This window comes from Teleopsis dalmanni, chromosome 2 (assembly GCF_002237135.1).
Source record: "Teleopsis dalmanni isolate 2A chromosome 2, ASM223713v2, whole genome shotgun sequence".
Classification (NCBI taxonomy): domain Eukaryota; kingdom Metazoa; phylum Arthropoda; class Insecta; order Diptera; family Diopsidae; genus Teleopsis; species Teleopsis dalmanni.
Window position 1 is genome coordinate 19,660,726 of NC_051847.1, and position 6,625 is coordinate 19,667,350.

A 6,625-nucleotide genomic window follows, 5' to 3' on the forward strand; every position below is an offset into this window, starting at 1 on the left:
GGCAATAAAAGTTAATTGAACACTTAATTTTAACATTTTAATTAAAACTTTTTTTGTTGGGTTTTTTGCCTCTTTTTGCTTAATATTATATTTCTTTACTAAATAAAGTTAATAGAAAATTTATTCAAACACAAAATAAAAGAAATATTTTTTTTTAAAAATATAACAACAAATCAATCACATGTTAAGCCGAAAAGTATGCTTCTTTTTTCAAATTTCCGGCAATTAAATTTTGAAAAGTCAAAGTGTGAAAAAGTGAATATTGCACAAAATGCTGCAGACCTTTCCGAAATTTACTGCTTTAATGTAATGTAGTCAACTTTGAAGCATATGCGAATGATACAGCAATTCTAGAAACTAATGAGACACCACCTGAAGCATTTCAATATCTACTAGTGTGATTTAGATTAAACGATGAATAGTTAATAACCATAATCGAAAATCAAGATCAACGAATAAAAATCCTTGAGACTTACATTCTCTGACAGAAGAGAAATCTCTTCACAGGTAAATCTTAAGAAAATGCAGTCCTACAATGTGAGTATATCATATATTTGCAGATATATTTGGACCGCAGTGTTTCTGAGAGAAACATACCAACTGCAACTTGCCAGAAGAACTAAGAGTAGTGTATTGATTATTTAAACACGATACAATTTACTCCGTGTCTTTATCTTAAATAACTTAAAGATCTAAATGATATTTTAGTAATTAAATAAAATATAATTATAAAGATAATAGAATTTTTGTTTTTGATTTTCACCGAGCTTAGGTCGTTTAATTCACACATAAAATGTTAAAAAATTTATTAAAAATTACAAATGAATTTGTGGCTGACCGTACAGCTGTTTCGAGTATTGCCAAATACCCAACATCAATTGTCTTGGAAATAATTCTTGTATTTAATTATTAGTAAATCATTTTTTTTTTTTGAGAGTGCAAGTACCGGGATTCGAACTAGTGCTCTGCCAAGTTTGAAGCTCAGAGTCAGCGCACTTTAACCAACTGACCCAAAGCCGTAATTGGTTTTATGTTCGCACATTTTTCTGGAGTTTTGTTACTTTGTTGTAAAAGTATAATAATGCTAATAAATAATAATAATAAAAAATAAAAATAATAATACTAATAATAATTCATAAATAATTATATTTTAATTTTTTTTCTAAATAAAGTTTTAGAACATGAGAAGGATTCATGCTAGAATTCATGCTAGAAAAAGACGATTTACAAAACCAATCGTCAAAACTAAACTTTTGAATTACTTCTTAAATATTCAATTTGCTTTAAACATTTCAATACAAAAATAATTTTAAATTAATTATTTTAAAATTCAATTTTGTGAAAACTTTCAATGTTTTCAAAACGAAAATCATCTTTTGAAGTGCAAAACACTAATATTTGCACTTAACATTCTAAATTAGAAGCTCACATTGAACTATAGAAAAATTCACATAAAATTGCTCTTTTATCCATTAGCAAATCATGTGCAATTTAACAGATTTCTCAACAAAAAAAAAATGTTCTGTATATTCAAAACTTCAAATGTCAAAAGTTCCATTTAAAATAGAAAAAAAAAACTCCAGGACGTGGAAGAGAACAATAAATTGACACAAATTGTCGCAGTGGTCATTGAATCGAAATAGTGAAGCTGAACTGAAGCTGCAATGCAGTAACACACATATTAGCACACATATTCGCAGTATCACACACGCCTCAGGACATTTTTGCAATACTGAATATATTAGTTTCCTGTCTCTGTTTTATGATTTTTTATAACCAACGACGAAATCAGATGGCAAAAACTCTTCAACAAAACAAAAATGCAGATCTGACAAAATCGTGTTCCACAAATTGTACACAAATTACTCACTTCATTGCAATTTCACTTTAAAAAATTTATCCTTGCTGTTGCGGTTCATCCTGGATTCAGGCACTTTTTCAATGCTGCCACATTTTTGGTCGTCAAACGCAAGCAACCGTTGAAAACTAAAAGAACAAAATTATAATCACGCAACGGATTTTGTTTTTCTAAAAAATTATTAAACTAAATTAAAAATTTTGTTTTGTTAATAAATATATTTATATCTTTTTTAGCACATATCAGATATTTTATTTTATTCAGACTAACATAAAATCTGTCTGCTGAAAGTATTACATATATCCTCTGGGATTACCTAAATATATGTCATAGTGTACAGTACACAAATTAATTTGCTGTTTGTTATCCATCAAGGAACATTCACCTTTGCAACCTTAAAACTGCGTGACTTGCTTGTTGCATGTTGAAAGGAGCTGACACAGGACATGTGCTGAGGTCAAATCATGTAATATTTAAATAAGAAAAGAATAATGAATTTCCTGCGCTTTGTGCTGACTAAGCGATTTCAATAATTATCATCACTTTGATAATTTATTTGACGTGAGACTTAACTTTAGATAAATTATGAACTTTATAACACTTCCTACTGCAGGATATCGTAAATATTTAACTTAAAATAATCCAATAATTAGAGAAATATTTTATTTAAATTCTTTTAATAAATGAATTTAGATATAATACATGGAGCAGTGCTTATAATTCTAAGATATAGTAGCACAAACTCAGTATATATAACTGACACCCATTCCATTCGTTAGAAGTTAATTCCTTACTGCTTTCTCAATAAATAATTATAGTGTTGTTCGTATTTCTACATCTTAGCTCCACATCCTTTATAATGGTTTTTTCTGTATTCCTTTTGCGACCTAAGGATCTATTATAACCCCATTCATTCACTTAAAATGATTTTCTTAACTCCGAGCTTTAGTTTCTCGTTAGACATTACGCTTTATGCCGTGATTCTTCCGTTTTTAAATCATTCTATCGAACCTTCCCTGCTCATGCTTTGTGTAATTTTCGCCTTTTTGCAAAACCTGCTTACATCAAGTCGCGTATCTCAGAGGAAATTAGTGAATATATCCCTGCCATAAGAAATTTACCGATAGCACCCTATAAAAACAATACCAAAATTATATTCTCAGGTATATCCTACCTTAATGTATCCGAAAGCCACTAATTACATTAAAAATAATTCCTTGTTTATTCATTCTGTTAGAATTCTTCTTATACTTCTTATACTATTTTTTTGTTAAGTTCGTCCCTATAGCTATTAGCAGTTTCTATATCAGTTGAATTTGTTGATCACTTTAAGATCTGTGCAGTGTAATAAACTTGTTGCCCGAATATGGTGTTCAGATCACAAAAGGATTCCAAGATTCCAAGTAAAGCTGTTGCCCCTTTCTTCTTAAACTAATGTTGCCCCTTTCTTCTTAATTTTATTATTGTCGCTTCCTACAGATCCCGAAAATCTTAGAACTCATATGTGATTATTTTGGTCAAGTACGTTTAGCTTTTCTTAGTCACACGATCACTAGTTTCAATAGCACCTCAATGGATTTTTTAGCGTCTCGATGGGTGGGTGTCAGATAAGGGTAAAATTCTGGTATTCAGTTTTGTAGTTTTTTTTTTAATTAACCTAATTGAAATTAAACAAATTAAACAAAATTCGTTTGTCGATCACGTATGAATACATGGTAATATTGGCACAATATATGGTAGCACTTTCAGTTATGTATACATAACAAATTAGTGAGTATTTTCAGTAAAACTTACAAAAAAAATATTAAAGCTATATCCTTATATAATAATGTCATATTAAACTCTTAAGAGATAATATATAATAATATTTATAAGAGAGCACATTGTATTTTTATGTGGAACGTAAATGAATGGCAAGGCTCTACTACTAAATATCTGGCACTTGTTTGGATACATATTGAAAACTATAAGAAATTAACCGATTGTTAGTTTAGAAGCTATCCAGCATACGACAAAAAATGTTTATAAGGTCAGATTTTTAATTATCTCATAAGTATATATTTTTATTTCGTCAGTAAAGAATGCTGGCCGATTCACTCCTTTTGCAAATTCTAACTGTAGTTGGTATATATTGCTTAACAATTTAATGTATCTAAAAAGTGTTTAACTTAATTTCTCATACAGATATTAAATTCTTAAGAGTATTTAAAAATATATTGACCACAAAATATTTCATATGGACATGATATCAGAAATGGCACACACATTAAATTGAACTTAAAATCAGAAGGACTTTTAATAAAAATTAAAAACCCACTGGCAGTCAAATGTGTTCACATAGTACTTTAGAATCGAAAAACTTTTTTTTCCTCTATGATATACAAATGAGGATATTTGCTACTCAAATATATGTAGAAATAATGTGAGTATGAAATTTAGCTAAATAGTATGTAGTAAGCTTTCTGAAGTTATGTGTTACTTCCACTGCATGTTTTTCAAATAATACTGTAACTTTTGCCAAAATTTTGATACCAAAAACCGCAGCAACCATACTAACTATATATTTAGTACGTATATATATATATATATAGATATAGATGAGTGTCCTCTAACATGTGTAATATATTCACACATTATCTGCAGAATTTATTACGGAATCTGATTACACTTTCGTAATAAACAGCGAACGGGTGTGTACTGGCTGAAAGATTCACATGGAACTACACATTAGTATTAGGAATGTCATTGCATAAAAAGTGATTACTTATGCGAGTATGTTGACTCATAAGCCAGATATATCCAGAATGCATTACTCCACAGGATATGCTACCCTCTTCAATGAATGAGCAAAAACGCATTTTTACCGCAACCATAAATTTTATTTTAATGCCGCACTAGCAAAATCCTGTGCTTTTTATGTGGAGTTGCCTTTTCAATGGATTCAAAATCATTGAGCTGAGCTATTTACACCTTCATTATGTGACACTTTATGTGCGAAACCGAATTTAAGAAATTAATTTACTATTCAGGCTATAAAAAGTTTTACTACCTTTAAGTTAACTAATGGTAATTTAAACTCTAATCAAGCAATCGAGTTTTCCTACACTTTTCACATAAATTAATTTAAACCATTTATGCTTTGTATGCGTAAGTATGTAGGTTCCATAATAAATCTGTGGTTAATACGGAACTCTTGCAAATTCTAGAAAAAATCAGGTACTATTTATTATTTTTTAATTAATTTTTTTCTTTATGCTAAAATTACACAAAAACTTTTATTGCAGAATTATTGAGTTGAATCTTGAAGGATAAATGAAGTTTAATGGAAAGGAAGCCAACTTAATTAATGCAATCAGAAGTGTTTCAAAATCTAATTAAATATTCTTGCCCATTGAAGGTGTGAAGTAGATTAATAGGATTGCTTGCCATTTCTCAAATTATTTAAATTATCATTTCACAGACAATAAATCTCTAAACCGCATAGTGAAGTACTTATATTATTTTAAAATATCACAACTAATTTAATTTATATTTATTTTAAAAACACAAATTTATTTTAAAATTTCTAAATTTGTTGGAAATTTTATGTTTAATAAAATAAAACAGAGTTTAGCGCAGCTAAGTATGATTATATGTATACAAAGACGATTTACCTTTGTGATGCTTATCAGTCTTATTAGAAACCGTCTTAGTAGATCAAAGATTTCCAGAGAAGAATGTCTTTCATTTTCTAGGCACAACTTACATAAAAACTGTTCAACTGTATCTTTTTCATTGTCACCTCTCAAGTTTCCATATTACTGGTTAAAAGAGTAACCATATTTTGCACTACATTGACTTACGGTCAATGTAAGAATGTACATTACATATTTGTTGTAATGTAGGTGTGCATATGGAAGCTATAGTTTGTTTGAATGTAGATGATATATTAAGCAGGAATATATACATACTATCAGATTGTCAAGCTGCTTTAAAGTCGTTGACTTCAGTCCAATTTACAACTAGGACACTATTGGACTGCTACACATCTCTAAACGAAATGTCGACGCCGTTCAATATTTCTCTAAACTGGGTTCCCGGTCATAGGGATATTTTCGGCAATTGCAGGGCAGACGAGCTAGCCAGAAAGGATGCTTCAGGACCTTACTCGGAACACCTAAACAATCTGGGCATATCTCTAACATCTTGTAAATTATTACTGAGATGGGAAGACTCAGCGGTATGCTAAAATTCTCATTGAGATAGCCCGTAGAGACGTCGGTCATTTGGTAGATATACTTACACTGTGAACTTGTGAACCATGCTAGAAAATTGGGTCTTCCATTCAATCAAATCTATCGTAGCTGTAGCAAAGACGATGAGAGTGTCTTTCATCTACTGTGTTTTTTCCCAGCTCATGCACGGCGGCGACTTAGCATTTGAGGAATCCGAAATCCCTTTCTTGAGGACCTGGACCAGTTACAGGACCTGACACTAAATAGCATTTTATGCTTCGCCAAATGTTCGAAGTGGTTTTAAACCCTGAGTTCATCTCCCATATATACGGTAACACATTGGGCCACAAGGCCTAAGTGGACCCACTAGGGATTGCCGGTATAACCTAACCTAACCTACTATCTATGTCCAGGTGTCTTTAATTCTAAATCCAAACATATTATGATTGAAGACTGTCTTCTTTTATATACGTCTTCATTCTCAATGCAATAAAATTGCGTGTTTTTATAGTAAATTGGCTACAGATAACAATAACTTCAGTCCCATTATACA